General features: G+C 39.8%; 1 protein-coding gene and 1 long non-coding RNA gene across 4 annotated transcripts in view; one reads left to right on the forward strand and one right to left on the reverse strand.

The window, feature by feature from the left end:
* Positions 1-704: 704 nt before the first annotated feature.
* LOC112654670 (uncharacterized) lies at positions 705-14990 on the reverse strand. Of its 2 annotated transcripts, none has more exons than XR_004804961.2 (3): positions 14890-14990; positions 7492-7622; positions 705-2464 (listed from the first exon to the last, which is right to left on the reverse strand). It is a non-coding gene; the product is annotated as an uncharacterized LOC112654670 (long non-coding RNA). The 2 variants fall into 2 exon arrangements; XR_003133222.3 differs by lacking the exon at positions 14890-14990 and adding an exon at positions 13666-13774.
* Positions 14991-15383: 393 nt separating this feature from the next.
* SYT1 (synaptotagmin 1) overlaps positions 15384-16162 on the forward strand; it is a 541941-nt gene continuing 541162 nt past the window's right edge. The window contains exons 1-2 of one of the 2 annotated variants that reach the window (XM_035698794.2): positions 15385-15528; positions 15621-15727. The gene's annotated coding sequence lies outside the window, so the exon portion shown is untranslated. Of the gene's footprint in view, positions 15728-16162 lie in introns of both variants that reach the window. The other variant, XM_025439372.3, reaches the window with a different exon arrangement.

Raw genomic sequence — 16162 nt, forward strand, 5'->3', positions numbered from 1 at the left:
TAATATCTTTCTCTACTGTTAGCAGTGACAAAGTGAACATGGACTAGGCCAGATTAAAAAAAAATAAGCTGTTTAATTAGCTAATCTAAAGTTTTCATTTCCTGCGATTGTGGTTCTCCAACTTTGTGATCTTTCCCAATAAAATGTAAACAGAAGAGATGAGATTTGACTTGGAATTGAAAGAGTAATAGACCACCTATTTGCATTTATAAACTTTATGTCTTAGGGTTTTGTGTTCAGACCATTCACAAAGGCAAATCTTGAGTTTAATTTAACCCAAATATAAAACGACATTTCCTCTGGAAACAAATTCTTAAGATATTCATGTTCAGTGGGGTGGCTGTTTTTCTTTGCTCTGTGAAAACGCACATCTAGACTTGAATTAGCGAAGCAGGAGAAGCTCAATAACCGAACCTGGTTTGTGTCTTGAGAGAAGGCTGCTAAGCTGCATGCTGAGATTCTCCTAGGACATATTTGAAAGAAATTTCTGCAGGTGGTTGAGAGTTGTCCTTTATGCAGCTGTGGTAATGGAATGAAAATTGCTTACTCTGGGAACATTGACTGTATCATCCTTAAATTATCTGTGCAATGCTTAAATAGTTTACATTGCTGTAGGGATAGGAAGGCTCAGTTATGTTGCCATCCTGAGATCATCACTGCCTGTAAACACTGAGTATTCAATGCAAGCAAACCAAATCATACCATATTTTTATTTTAAACTTTTATTACATTTTTATTTCTATATAATATATTGTGACTAAGAAAAGACGAATATACATTTAAAGACAAACAGGGATTTAGGAAAGCTTGTCCTATAATCTATCATTTAAATACAAACTGTTAACATTTTAGTTAATAACCATTTGATACATTTATATAAGAAGTATATATATATTAATTTTCTTTCAAACACTCATGTAATAATGGATCATGTAGCACTAATATCTCATGAATGTTCTGGGATGCTTGGCTGACTCAGAAGAACATGCAACTCTTGATTTTGGGGTTGTGAATTCAAGCTCCATGTTGGACCTAGAGCTTACTTAAAAAAATAAAAAGAATATTCTATATTTTCTAATTAAATACAATATTACAGAAAATCAGAAAAAAATGAAAAAAATATAATAAATTGGGATTGCTATAAATCCTTGCTCTCACAACTACTGGAAATATATTAAGATATAACTATATATTTCATTTTCCCGGCTGGTACTCTGAATAATTGGTATATTTAAATAATATATTAAGAACATATTCCATGTCAATAAATGTAGAGAGCCATCAACAGGATAGTGATCAAAAGCATTGTCTCTCTAGAGTCAGATTGCCTGGTTTTCTGATCTAGGGCTGCCACTTACTTGTGAAACACAGGACAAATTGCTTACCTCTACTAAACCTCATCTCTATATTGGGAAATGAAAGCACTACCTCCCTAATACAGCCATTATAAAGCAACTAATACATAGGATTTTACAAAACAGAATATAAAGTCTTACAATTGTGTTTATACTATTACTGAGTAGTTTGTCAAGTGAGTAGATATACCAGAGACTAACCAATTCTGTTTGGTGGATTTTTATAGCATTTTCAATTTTTCGCTATTAAAAAGAATGTATAGTCCTTATACATTCATCCTGATACATTTGTCATATTATTTTCTTAGAATGCATTGTACTAATGGGAAGTCAGAAATTATTAACTTGAAAGAATTTTAGGAAATACAGAAATGTTTAAAAATTATTATTGGAGTATAATTGGCACATAATGTTATATTAATTTCCAGTGTATAACATAGTGATTGGACAGTTCTACACATGACACAGCATTTACCACAAGAAGGGTAGTTACCATCCATCGCCATACAATGTTATTACCATATTATTGATTACATCCTTTATGCTATGCTTTTCATTCCTGTGACATATTTATCTTATAACTGAAGTTTGTACCTCTTAATCCTCTCCCTCCACCTATTTTGCCCATCTCTCCATGTCCTTACCCTCTTGCAAACCACCAGTTTGTTCTCTGTATTTATATCACTTTTAAACTCTGAAAACATAAAGGATAAGTATTTATGTGAAATGTACAGTGAAGAAATGAAATAAAATCTTATCAGTGTTTTTAACAACAGATTTTCTAATGTATAAAAAAAGGACTTTTTAAAGAACATGTAAGATCTTGCAATAGAAAATACTTTCATAATCAGTTTTAATCAGAAAACTGCCCTAATCCATTGGAATGAAAGCAAAAGAAGTGAACTCCTGCAGTGTTTTGTGTCTGAGAGCAATGAAATATCTTCAGTACAAGCATTAAGAGGCATTTTGAAAGACTATAGAAAAGTACAGAATTGGTGTGCATTAAAAATGAAAAGGGAAATTGGCATATGTGTGCTAGTTGCTCCATCTTTTCCTGAATCTCACCAAATGCAAAATACCCCATCTCTGTAATCCTGTAAAGCTGGAACCTGTAAAGCCAAAGGGTTTGTAATTATTTAAGGTAAAAATAACTTTTGAATAACCCAGAAGTGAATGTTCTAAACTCTGACTTGTGTATCAGAACCACTTAGCTATAGGCAGAGCTTGCACATGTGATGCACTACAATTTTTAGAGTGCATAGAAAGTTTAAGAGACTTAGAGTGATTAAGTGATCATAAGAGGAGGCTAAAGGAACAGGATAATATTCAAAGAGAAGAGCCTGTAGTTCCCCCTTTGAGGATGAACTACAAACTATTGTTTGTAGACAAACTATTAATTTGTCTAATATTGTGGACACCGAAGGAATACCCTGTTATTTCATCGAGTAAGGTCATTTGTACTATGATGTCCTGAAAATGTGTCAGATCTATCTAGAAGATCAAAGTAATTAGATTCAGCATTACATGTTTCAGTAAATTTCCTATATAGATGTGAAACTGTATGTAGCTCCCTTAAAGAAAAAACTTCAGTGCGACACCCCATCCTCACTCAATTAGAATACATATTCCTAGAGTGTCCTAACCATTCCCTTGATCTCTCTTAACCATACTACACAGGGTCATCGAAAGTGATATTCTTGACACTTAAAATATAATGCCATTCTCTTGTCCCACTCTCTCCTTCTGGGCACATGGGATCATGTTTTATTTCTTGTTGATTTTTTTTATTGTGGTAAAATATATATAATATATAACATAAAACATATATAATATATAACTAAAATTTACCATCTTAACCATTTTAAAGTGTATAATTCAGTGGCATTTAGTACTTTCACAATGCTGTTCAGTCATCCCCACTACCTGGTTCCAGGACAATTTCATCACACACACACAAAAACCCACAACACTATATCCTTTATTGTTAAATCCATAGAGACATAAAACACGTTATGTGGTCTTTTATGTCTGGTTTCTTTCACTTAGCATAATGCCTTCAAGGTTTGTCCATGTTGTAGCATGTATCAATACTTCAGTACTTTTTATGGATATCCAGTATTTCATTCTCTGTCTACTACATCTTGTTTATCCACTTATCAGTTGATTGAGAGATACTTGGGTTGTATCCACACTTTGGCTAACGGGAATATTGAGGATATGAATATTTGTGTAGAAATTTTTGTTTCAATATCTGCATTCAACTATTCTGAGTGTATATGTAGGAGTGGAATTGCTGGGTCGTATGGTAACTCTGTTACTTATTGAGAAACTGCCAAACTGTTTTCCATTGCAGCTGAACCATTGGACAGTCCCACCAGAAGTATATGAAGGTTAAAATTTCTCTACATCTTTACCAACATTTATTTTGGTTTTTTTTTTATTATTATACCTATCCTAGTGGGTGTGACGTGGTATGTCATTGTGGTTTGTAGTTTAATTTCCCTAATAATTAATGATATAGAGCACTTTTCATGTGCTTTCGGCAATTTTTATAATTTCTTCAGAAAGATGTTAATTGAGTCCTCTTGCCCATATTTTAATAGGGTTGTTTATCTTTATGTTGGTGAGTTGTACATTTTCCTTATATATTTTGAATTCTAAACAACGTGATCAGATACAATTTGCAAATATTTTCTAGAAATTTGTGAGTTGTCTTTGGCTCTCTTGATAGTCTTTTGCACAAAAGGTTTAATTTTTTTTAAAGATTTTGTTTATTTGAGAGAGAGAAAGTGAGCGAGAGAGAGAGAGAGAGGGAGAGAGAGAGAGAGAACAAGCTGAGGGAGGGGCGGAGGGAGAGGAAGAAGCAGGCTTCCAGCTGAACCTGGAGCCTGATAGGGGGTCAATCTCAGGACTCCAGAATCATGACCTGAGCCAGAGGCAGATGCTTAATTGACTGAGCCACCCAGGTGCCTTACACAAAAGCTTTAAATTTTGATAAAATTTCATGGTATTTTATTTTATTATTTTATTTTATTTTATTTTATTTTATTTTATTTTATTTTATTTTATTTTATTTTATTATCTTGTGTTGCTCATACTCCTTCTGTCATACCTAAGAAATCATTGTTAAATGCAAGGTCATGGTTTACTTGTTTTATTCTAATAGTTTTAGCTCTTAACTTTAGACTTTTGATCCACTTTGAGTTAATTTTTAAATACGGTGTGAGGTAAGGGTACAAATCCATTCTTTTGTACATTGCTATACAGTTTTATCAGTACCATTTTTTGAAAACACTGTTCTTTCTCCCAGTAAATGGTCTTAGCGTCCTTGTAAAAAACCATTTAGCTATAAATGCTTGATTTCTGTACTCTCAAGTCTAGTTCATTGGTTTGTATGCTTATACTTAAGTCAGTGCTACAGTAGTTTGATAACCATAGCTTTGTAGTTAGTTTTATAATCAGGAAATGTGAGTCCCCAATTTTGTTTTCCTTTTTTGATATTATTGTGGCCACTCAGAGGATCTTAAAATCCCATATTAATTTTAGGATCAGATTTTCATTTCTGCAAAATGGTCATTGGACTTTGATAGAAATTTCATTGATTCTGTAGAATGATTTTAACAAAATTAAGTCTTCTAGTCTGTAAACATGAGATAGCTTTCCATTTACTTAAGTCTTTTAAAATTTCTTTTAGCAGCGTTTTGGTATACAGTGTTTGGTGTGCTTTGTTAAAATTATTCTTGGGATTTTTATTTTTTTAATGCTATTATAAATGAAATTGTTTTCTAAATTTTCATTTTTGGATTGTTGATTGATATATATAGAAATGTAAATAATATTTGTGTGTTGATGTATTCTGCAACTTTTCTCCAATTTGTTCATTCCTCTAATAGTTGCATTTGTGGATTCCTTAAGATTTTACACATACATTAACATCTGAGAATAAAGGTGGTTTTACTTATTCTATTCCAATTTTGATACCCTTTATTTAATTTTCTTGCCTAAATGTGTAGGCTATGAATTCTAACGCAGTGTTTAATAGAAGTGCAGAAGTGAAATATTTGTCTTTTTCCTGACTGTAAAGGAAAAGCTTCAGTATTTCATCTTTGACAATTGTATTAGCCTTGGGTTATTTGTAAATAACCTTATCTTGATGAGCAAGTTCCTTTATATTCCTGGTTTGTTGAACTTTATCATTATGCAATGGTGTTGGATTTTGTGAAATGTTTTTCCTGAATGAATTGAGATGATATTTTGGGGTGTTTTTTGGTTATTTTTTGCCTATTAGTGGGGCATGTTCAATTGATTTTTGTATGTTTAGCTACTTTTGCATTCCTGGAATAAATCCCATTTGGTCATGGTATATAATCCCGTACATACCAGATTCAGTCTTTTGGTATATTGTCTAGGATTTTTGCATTTTTGCTCAGAAAAGATATTGGTCACTAGTTTTCTTGTGATGTCTGTTTTTTATGAGACTAGCCTCACTGAATATGTGAAAAAAGTGTATCCTTCTCTTCTAACTTCTGAAAGAGTTAAAGAAGGATTTGAGTTAATTCTTCTGTAAAAGTTTGGTATAAATAACCAGAAATCTGCTCTTGCACTTTTCTTTGTTGGGAGGTTTTATAGGGGCATTTCATGTAGTTTGAATCTGCAGTTTTCTTATCACTAACGGTTTGAGTACTTTTCATGTACTTATTAGCCATTTTTCTTATGCGAAGTATCTGAGGAACTCTGTCCCCATTTTTAAGTTGTTAGCTGTCTTTATTGTTGGGTTGTAGGAATTGTTAATATATCCTATACACAAATTGGGTATACATTTGTGAATTTGTTTTCATAATATGTGGCTTGCTTATTCAATTTATGGTTTCTTTGAAAGAAATTTTTAATATTGATAAAGCTTAATTTGTCAGTATTTTCCTTTAACAATTATTTGTTTGTTCTAAGATGCTAGAAACTCTGTTGTTCTGGATAAGTCCTTTGTCAGATATATGAATTATAAATGACATCTCTTAATTTGTCATCCGCCTTTTCACTCTTTTAATGATGTCTTTTCATGATCAGAAGTTCTTAATTTAAGGAAGTCCACGTTGTCAATCTTTCCAATACTGATTAGCATTTTCTGTACTCCATTTAAGAATTCTTTATCTCAAGTTCATGAAGATATTCTCCTATACTTTACTACAGAAGTTTTACTGTTTTTCCTTTTACATTTTGATCTATGATCATTTCCAATTACCCAATTAGATATGTATCTAATTGGTTTAGCATCATTTGTTGAAAATAAATTCTTTCCCCACTGAATTAATGATGTGCCTTTGTTACAAATTAGGTGATACTTTCTCTCTCTCTATATATATATATACATATGAGTGTTTCTGGACTCTACATTTAGTTCTATCAGATTATTCTTGTTACCAGTAAAATGAATATTATGAATAAGAAGCTTCATAATACGTTTAATATTGAGTAGTGTAGGACTTTCAATGCTGTTGAACTTCTTCAATAATTTCATAGAAAATGCAAAACCTTTAGAGTTGCATATAAATTTTTAATTAGCTTGCCAATTTACATTAAAATTGGTGTTGAATTGGATCTATAAATCAGTATGGCACAAACTGACATTTTAACAACATTTACTCCTCCAATACAAGAAAACGGTACATTTTTTCCATCTATTTAGGTTTCATTAAATTTTTCTCAGCAACGTATAATATTTAATATAGAGATTATACCCATATTTTGTTAGATTTATTTTTAGGTATTTATTATCTCTTGATGTTATCATAAATGGTATCATATTAAATGTCACTTGTCTTTTTTAAAGATTGTGTTTATTTATTTGAGACAGAACAAGTGATGGTGGGCGTGGGGGCCAGGGAGGGGCAGAAGGAGAGGGAGAAGCAGACTTCCTACTGAGCAGGGAGCCGACTCAGGGCTGATCCCCAGATCCTGACATCACGACTTAAGCAGAAGGCAGGCACTTAACTAACTGAGCCACCCAGGCACCCTCTCTTCTATTTGTTTCTTATATATAGAAATTTATTTTTGTATATTGACCATTTATCTAGAAAATTGGGTAATGTCATTTATTCTAAGACTATTGGCATATAGAAACATATAATTTGCAAATTACCTATTAATCTCTTTATTTCATCTATATCTCTCACATAGTCTTGTGTCAATGTGTCATGGTGCAATCTCTGTTTTCCAGAAGCTTCTATGTATGATGCCAAAATGGAGTTGGTCCAGAGGTACTTGTGTGACCTACGGAAGACAAAAGTACAGCTGTAGCTATTATTCATTGAAGGTCCATACACTCACTGTGGTATCAGATAGAATCTGACAGATGTGTAACAGAAATATCCTCAGTTTCTAGTCCATTCTTGCCTACCGACTCCCTATGCCATGTCTGTTTTCTCCCTAATAACCCTCAAAGACCCATAACCATACCGTTGGCTACCCCACAGAAATAAGTAAACAGGCTACAACTTCCCAGAAGCTTCGGGTGTTAAATCCCGTGTTAAACCTTGAGCTTGTAATGATAAAGGTTAACAACTTAAACGTCTAACAACTTAGCAAAGAGCAAACAAACAATAAAAAATATTGTAAGGCATTCAGAAGAAAAACATTTTTAATGAAGAAAGGATATGAAATAAGTTCCTACCTTATGATGGGTTCCCTGAAAAAGGCTGAGGTAGTATATAAAGAATTACTTATTTAATATGATTATTTAAGGAAAAAACCCCACTATAATTGAACTGTGAACAATTCATCGTATATTTAAAAATTAAATGTCAACTTCTGGGATATTAACAATATCGATTGCTTAATCATTTTTATTTTAGCACTATTCAATATGTGGTTTGCAAACAGATAAAATGCTACATGAATTTAAAGTATAATATAAAAATCTGCATGTTAAGTTTGAGATTAAACACATCTATTCTGAGATTAAACAAAAGATCCAGTTCATTTTTTGAATGTTTTGAAAACTCCTCCGTTTAAATGAAAGTTTAAACACATGGATTGTTGAGAAACCCATTCTTAAGCAGAAAAGTCAAGGTATTTGGAAAGGAATAAACCAATTATAAGCAATAATCATTGAATAGGTGGTAGGAAGTTCTCAATTCTTTTAGCATGAATGTTTACATTAGAGAAGCCAAAACATCCAACTTTATTTTGAAAAAAGACCAAAGAAAGGTGCGTCTTATAGACCCTTCATTTAAGAAATTAAATAATGGAGATCTCAGTTGTATATACTTCAGTTTTTACTACAGTCACTCTCTTACCAACAAATATCTAATCTATAGCCTTAGGAATGGGCAACACAGCAAAGTTAATTTCCTAAATTACCGTGATTTACTGGCTTATTGCTACCTGGTCTCTGAATTTTTGACCGCCTCTAAATCCACTCCACAGTCTTCTGATCTGTTAGACATGCGCAGAGTCTGCTCTCCATCTGCTCAACACCACAAATGGTAAATTCTTACTTTAACCTATTACCACAATAGGTCTTTAATCTCCTGGGAAAACCCTGCCTCATCATTGAATTAACATGGCTGTCTTTGCCTGATTGCTCCAAGTTTTGTTCATGCTTACTGGCAAACCTTGAACCTGGTCCCACCTAGGTGTACTCCATTCTAGATTTGCCTGGCATCACTGCATGTTCTCATACTACCAATGCAGACGTACAGAGGGAGAATGGGCAAAGAAATGGATATAGCATCAGTAGAACCAGGTTACACTCCCTATTACCCTTAATTGCTCTGTAACGGTTAGCAGACCTTTTAAACAATCTGAGCCTCAATTTTATCCTTTGTTAAGTGGAAACAGTGGAATGACAGGAGAGGACTATGAGATTCAGATGATACGGATAAAAATACTATGAAAACACAAAGTATTGCCAATATAAAATATGTTGATTTAAAAAATATCTTTGTAATATTCTGAGATAGTACTGATTTTTTCCTTTAGATATAGTATTAAATGTGGTGATTAGGAATATTCAATATGGGATTATTATTACTAAACTTTGAGGTATAATAGATTATATAGGATTTTGCGAATTCTCTAGAGGAATAGTTGGACAGTATTTACATTTAAAATATATATGTGTGTAGGTGCATATATATTGAACATATATATGTGTGTTTGTGTGTGTATATATATGTACATATATATATAATTCCAAACAATTATTTCACAAATAAACTTTTAATTTATTGATTGATTATAAGTAAAAGTGTCTCTTCATTGTATTCTTTACATGAAGTTAAGATCTAAGGAACTTTTTAAGCAGGGCTAAGCTCATTGAGATTCTTGCTTATTTCCTTGTTAAAAATTTTATGCTGGAGTAATAGTACAAATGGATTCTTGCTTATTTTCTTTTTAAAAATTTTATACTGGAGCAATAGTACAAAAGGCGAGAATTTTTCTTTCTTATTCCTCTATATGAAGCCAATCACAATTAACTATCTCTATGTCTTTAAGTGATTTAAATTCTTTAGACAAACGTTTTTCATAGAAGATGAATAAAGCAATTGAACTATGATTTTCTATATATTCATGTAATACACACCCTCCCTCTGATTTCAAAGGGAATTAGTAGAAAATCTAATGTTGCTCTTGTTCTTTCAGTGAACTGTTTTCACCACACTATATTCCTTATATAATAGAGTATTCGAAAAATATATCATTTGTTTTCTAAGACCTTTAGCTAACATTAGCTCAAACTACTTTTATTTTGCCCTTGAGATAGATTCACCTAAATAATATTTTCCTTGCTAACCTCAATAGCCTGACACAGTATATTACTTTTTGAGTCACTGTCCTCCTTTTCATTTCCAATATTTTCTTAGTCATAACTTTTAAGAAAAGGCTTTTGTAAAGCCACATTGAATACTGCTAGCTCTTTATTTTCCTTGGAAAGTGTAAAGTATTATAGTTCAATTATGGGGCTCTTACTCTCTTCCCTGGAGACTTGACTCCCATCTGTATTCATTTTTTTCCCCTCACTCAACTCTAGATTCTCTTTATTTAACATTCTGTGTGTCCAGTTTAAAAATACATGTGGTTAATTTCTCTTTATCTAATTCTGATACAGAGTCCTGATGTTTTTTTCCTTGCCAGTTAGCTATAAAATTATTAGCAGTACTGCCAGACCAAATGATCTTGAGAAAAGGAAGTGGAAGGGAAACCAGAATGGATAGCTCCTCTGCCTTTAAGTGTCATTAAAGCAAGTGGATGACTCCAGTTGTTTGCTAGAGAACGAAACCACAGTGTTCATAAGTTTTTTTTAGCACTAGAATCAATTTTCTCTTAATTTTAAAAGTAATATAAAATCAATTTTAATGGAAAAAAACAATACTTATGCGCACATTCTCGAAACATAAAATCGCTAATTTTCTAAAAGATTACAGTTTAAGACTAACATATGCCAGATAGATAATTATTAACATTTTATGTATAAACACGTTCTTATAACATGGATTTAATTTTCTTCTAAATTCAGTTTTCACAGGTGAAGAGCATACACCTCACTATTAGCTTAAGTAGACTGGATGATGGGAGGAAATCAAATCTCGAAATTAGAAGTCTGAAAAAGTGGCAGTAGTAGCAGTGATAATAATGATAAAATAATAATAATAATAATGGTTAATATCTTTAAGTCCTTGATGTGTGCTTGGAAGTAGCACTTTATGTACTCTGCTTTACTTCATCCTCACAAGAAAACTTAAGGATATATGTTGTATCTTTATTTTAATTTAATTTATTTATTTATTCATGAGAGAGAGAGAGAGAGAGAGAGAGAGAGAGGGGCAGAGACACAGACAGAGGGAGAAGCAGGCTCCATGCAGGGAGCCCGATGTGGGACTCGATCCCCGGTCTCCAGGATCACTACCTGGGCCTAGGGCAGACGCTCAACCACTGAGCCACCCAGGCGTCCCTATGTTGTATCTTTACGTATATATTATAGATGAGAAAATTGAGGCTTGGAGGAGGTTTTGTACATTTTCAAGATCATACAGATAATTAGTGGTGAGGCTGGAATTCCATCCAGATTCTTACCCCAGAAAACAAACATTTAATCAATTCTCTGACCTGGGAAGGAAGGAAGGAAGGAAGGAAGGAAGGAAGGAAGGAAGGAAGGAAGGAAGGAAGGGAAAGGAAAAAGGAAAAAAAGAAGAAAAGAAAGAAGGAAAGAAAGAAGAAAGAGCTGTATCTTGAAAGGCAATGGCAGAAACTGTATAGACATGAAATTTTTAAAAAGCTATAAATCTATACAAATAATAGGCAAAATTTAGAGAAGTTGATTATTTTCATTTTTCACAATCAAAATGATACTTATGAATAGATTTTACCAGACAACAATGTGATTATTAAAGGTATAATGTTTAATGATATGTGAAAACCTTAATGAATTGGAACTCTGTAGTACTAGGATATACAAGTGTTTCCACCAACATGGAGAATTTTCTTGGTACCTCTCTTATATATCATTTCTGTGGTCTACTGAAAGCCTTGGCTAGGTTTACAATTAATGAATTTCTAAAGGCTAATTCCCATGCTTGCCATAAGACAAACTTTTCTCCTCAGTACTTCAATCCAGTTTAGTTTCTATTCTGATTCAGTAGCTTAAAATAGATGGCGAAGGGAACGTTAGAGTAGTAAATAAATGAATAAAGAAAATGATGAAATGAGATCTTAATCAGAGCAAATATGTGAGGAAAAAAGTGAACAATAGTCTCTTAAAGAAAAGAATGGAGAAGCAAAATGTTAAGCAAAACATTAAAACACATCTAAAATAGGAAATAGTGTTTAAAAAATCTCATACAGTGAGGGGATAAATTAAATGTCAGTGGATTAAAGAGTATCTGAGAAATGAAATAAAGAGAGAGAAAGGACAAATGACCTGATTCTTCTTTTAATGAAGATAAGCCTTCTATAAAGGGCAAAGAGGTGATGTCCACTGATCTGTCAACCTGGTAGCACCTGGTGGAGGTCTTCAGTCTATTCCCAGAGTTTGGGTAGAACATACGAATAGGAGAGAGAATAAAAATCTTAGTCTCGGGGGACCTGAGTGGCTCAATCCGTTAAATGTCAGCCTTCAGCTCAGGTCATGACCCCGGGGTCCTGGGATCAAGCCCCATATGGGGGCTCCCTGCTCAGTGGGGAGTCTGCTTCCCCCTCTCCCTCTGTCCTTCCTCTCCCTGCTTGTGATCTCTCTCTCTCTCTCTCTGTCTTCTTAAATAAATAAATAAAATCTTTTTTTAAAATCTTAGTTTTGCAAAAACTAGAGTAGATCTATATCCAGTGTGTAAGTAGAGTCTTCTTAATATTCCTGAACAGAAAGGGTATTAGCTGTAAATTTAATCTCAGTACACAAGTAAGGCCCATTTCTTGTTAGCCAGTAGTCTCCTTCAGGGAACTTTGGGACACACACATTTAACGCCTTAGTTTTTAATAAGTGGGATCTAGAGATTGTGCTGGGAGTATTTTTAGAATGAAGATTTCTTGGAGGTGGATATTATGACGATCCTCTCATACAAAGACATTTATCAGAAAACATGATTAGAGAGGTAATTGATTATTCTTGTTTCTCTTCCTCCTTTCTTCTCCTTTTTTTCTCTTCAGATACCTAAGATTGATTTTAAATGAACATCTATGACCTCAATTCTCCAACTATGAAAGTAAGGATTGAGAAATACTTCAGAAAATGGAAGACATTTACCTCAAGCTACAATCTTGCAGGACACACGAGCACCTGTCATTAAAAGGATTCGTTTATATTAAGGTTGTCTCCTCTTACCCCTCCACTTGGACTAAGGATCTTAATCTTAAACATTACATAAATAGGAGTGATTTAATTAAAACTTCAAGAAATGTGTTACTGTTAATTGAATTCTTGCTACAGTTACCTTTGCAAACCAATGTTAATGAAACTCCAGTTCAAAGTGGATGGGCTTGGGGAATTGAGATAGCTCTCCACTGCCTCACCTGAGATGCCACCACACCGTCTTGTCAGTCAAACGGGGGAGCCCAATTTGTAGCTATTGATCCCCTTTTACACAAACTGCTACGATTTCAAAAAAACAAAACAAAACAAAACAAAACAAACAAACAAAACCGAACCAGGGGTTCCAAGGCCATGAAGCAGGTTCAGTGAGTGAGAAAGGGAAATACTTCTGGGCTTCTGGAAGCCTCTCACCTGTGGAGCAGGGCCCACCGGCGCTGGGTCCCGCTCCGCCCCTCCCCCCCCCCCCCCCCCCCCCCCCCCGCGCGGCTTTATCACCAAGCTCTAAATTACCCTGGAGCTTAGAGACAATCAGGTCAGCGCCGCTTCACCAGGGAAAAGCTTCTTACTTCCGAGCAGAATCGTTTGCGGAGGGGATGGAGCGGGGAGGATGGAAGGGGGGTGGAGGGGGGTGGATAGAGTGGGGAGGATGGAGGGGAAGGGATGGAGGGGGGTGGATAGAGTGGGGAGGATGGAGGGGAAGGGATGGAGGGGGGTGGATAGAGTGGGGAGGATGGAGGGGAAGGGATGGAGGGGGGTGGATAGAGTGGGGAGGATGGAGGGGAGGGGATGGAGGGGGGTGGATAGAGTGGGGAGGATGGAGGGGGGATGGAGGGGGGAGGATGGAGGGGGGATGAAGGAGAGGGGATGGAGGGGCCGACGGGGACCGCACCCCCGGGGGTCGCCCTGCACCCGAGCCCACGAACTTGGCGGCGCCGCGGAGCCTCCCGTGCACCTGCTCCGCCCGCAGCCGCAGCGCCTGGGCGGAGCCGCGCTCCCCGGGCCCCACCTACGGGCAGCGGCCGCCCCGGCGTCGTGGTCCCGGTCCCCGCCCCACAAGTCTGCAGCTGCCAGCTCGCGAGGCCCCGGTTGTGGCCGCACCGCGCCCCCCCCCGCACCCCCCCGCCCCCCGGAGCCCTGCCTGGAATCCGGGGAGCAGCCTCGGGTCTACAAGGACCGTGCACGGTCCCCCCGCTCCCCCCAGCCCTGCTGGAATCCGGGGAGCAGCCTCGGGTCGCCCAGCGGACCCTGCACCGCCCCCCGGAGGCCCCCGCCCCCCGGAGCCCTGCCTGGAATCCGGGCAGCGCTCTCGGGTCTACGCGGATCCCGCACCGCGCCCCCCAGCCCTGCTGGATTCCGGGGAGCAGCCTCGGGTCGTCCAGCGGACCCCGCACCGCATCCCCCAACTCCCCCAGCCCTGCTGGAATCCGGGCAGGAGCCTCGGGTCTACACGGGCCCTGCACGGTTCCCCCGCCCGCCCCCCCCCCCCCCCCAAGCCCTGCTGGCATCCCGGCAGCAGCCTCGGGTCTACACGGACCCTGCACGGTCCCCCCGCCTCCCCCAGCCCTGCTGGCATCCCGGCAGCAGCCTCGCGTCTACGCGGCCCCCTCCCCGCGTGTCGGGCCAGGCCGCCCCGCGCGCTCGCAACTCCTCGGGGTCGGGGGGGCCGGAGACAAACTTTGCCTCCTCCCCGCCCCCCCACGTCCCCAGGCACCCGCAGCCCGTGCGCCCACACACCTCGGGACTCCGAGGGGTGCTGTCGCGGTCTGGGCATGCTCAGTATCGGGGCAGGATTTGATTGAAAGTTAAAAAAAAGAAAGAAAGAAAGAAAGAAAGAAGAAAGAAAGAAAGAAAGAAAGAAAGAAAGAAAGAAAGAAAGAGAGCGAGGGAGCGCGAGGAGGCGCGGGGGGCGGGGGTGGGGGCGGCTCTGCGCGGGGCCTGCGTGGCGCGCGGAGCGGGTTGCGGGGCTTCCCCAGGCGGATGCCCTTGAGCCGGTCTCCTTGGGGGGCCGCCCCCCGCCCCCGCCCCGGGTCCCCGGCCGCCGCGGGCCGCACACCCACGGAGGGCGCTGGGCTGGGCGACGCCGGCCGCGCGGACCCGCCCCCTGCGCGCCGCCCGGATTGGCTCGTCGGAGCCGCGTCCCGGGTGCAGCCAATGAGGCGGCCGGGGCGGGGGCTGCGGGGCGGGGCGCGGGGCGGCCGCCTCCTCCCGGAGGGATTCCTGGAGGAGCTGCAGTGTGGGGATGCTCTAGCCCGAGCGCTGCCCTCCGCGCCGCTCCTCCTCCGCCTCCGCCTCCGCCTCCTCCGCCTCCCGCAGCCGCAACTTGCAGCCGCGCCCGGGCCAGCCCCCCGGGGTGGTGTGCGCGGCGCCCCAGGGGTGTGTGCAGCGCGGGGGCGGCCCTGGGACCGGCGGGCGGCCCCGGGGAGCCTCCCACGCACCCACACCCACGCGCCCCTTTTGTGTTGCAGGCTGCCCCTCCACGAGCAGAGGCAGCGGGAGGACGCGCGCGCCCGCACGGGTCCACGCGGGCAGAGCCGCGGGGACGGACACCGGCACCCCCGGGTCCTGCCTCCAGGTAAGACGGCGACTCCCGCCGCGTGGCCGCCTCGCCCGGACCCGACTGCAGGACCGGCCCCCCCCGGCCGCCTGGGTCTGGGCGGTGGGGGCTGCTGCAGGGGAGGGCGCTCCGGGGGGGGGGTCGTGACCCGCGCGCCCCGGGGGCAGCTCCTGCAGGAGCGCCCGCGATGCGAGCCAGAGTTGCAGCTGCCCTCCCCCCCCCCCCCCCCCATCCTCTTGCTCCCTCTCCCCTGCTCATCCTTTCTTCTCCATCGCATCTCCCACCTCCCCCGCCCCCGGGCTCGGGCTCTCTCGCGTCCCCACCCTCCTCCCATCCGAAGGAGGCACAGGGTTTCCTTTCTCTTCCCGGAGAGGATCGCCTCTTCCCAGAGCAAAGAGGGGGGTCCAAGGGGTCGCGAGGGGTCGCGGGGGGTCGGGGTGGTGATGGTGGGGG

Source organism: Canis lupus, chromosome 15 (genome assembly GCF_003254725.2).
Source record: "Canis lupus dingo isolate Sandy chromosome 15, ASM325472v2, whole genome shotgun sequence".
NCBI lineage: Eukaryota > Metazoa > Chordata > Mammalia > Carnivora > Canidae > Canis > Canis lupus.